Below are 636 nucleotides of genomic sequence, written 5' to 3' on the forward strand. Positions count from 1 at the left end.
GAAAGAAAATGAAAACCCTTATTACCATGTTAGGGATTTTGAGGAAATTTGTAGTACTCTAAGAATTAGAGGCTTAGATGATGATGCTTTGAAACTTAGGTTATTCCCATTTTCCCTGAAAGATAAGGCCAAGTCGTGGCTATAGTTTGGACTCCGAGTCAATTGAGACATATGAACAACTTACATCTGCCTTTTTCAATAAGTTTTTCCCTAGGCACAAAACATCGTCTATTAGGACGCAAATATGCACATTTTCACAACAAGAGGGAGAATCTTTATATAGGTATTTGGAAAGGTTCAATGATTTATTATCCCAGTGTCCTCATCATGGTTTAGAAAAGGTTAGGCTAGTTCAGATCCTTTATGAGGGTTTAGATTATTCCACAACGACCATGGTTGAGTCTCTATGCACTGGTGGATTTGAAAACCAAACTGTTGATGCGGCGATGGAATTTTTTAATGAAATCGCCGAAAAAACCCAGCAATGGGAAAATAGTAGGGCACCCCAGAAAACAATTCTTTTAAGTAGAGGAAACGTTAATAGGGTAGAAGGAGGCTATGAATCAGATGCCAAAATTGCTGCTATAGCAAAAAGGTTAGAAGCCTTAGAAGTGGGCCAGACTAGTGGTAGAGTGG

General features: G+C 38.5%; 1 pseudogene; it reads right to left on the reverse strand.

Moving 5' to 3' along the window:
- Positions 1 to 234: 234 nt before the first annotated feature.
- LOC113325517 lies at positions 235 to 334 on the reverse strand (annotated as a pseudogene).
- Between the last annotated feature and the right edge of the window lie 302 nt (positions 335 to 636).

This window comes from Papaver somniferum, chromosome 11 (genome assembly GCF_003573695.1).
Source record: "Papaver somniferum cultivar HN1 chromosome 11, ASM357369v1, whole genome shotgun sequence".
NCBI lineage: Eukaryota > Viridiplantae > Streptophyta > Magnoliopsida > Ranunculales > Papaveraceae > Papaver > Papaver somniferum.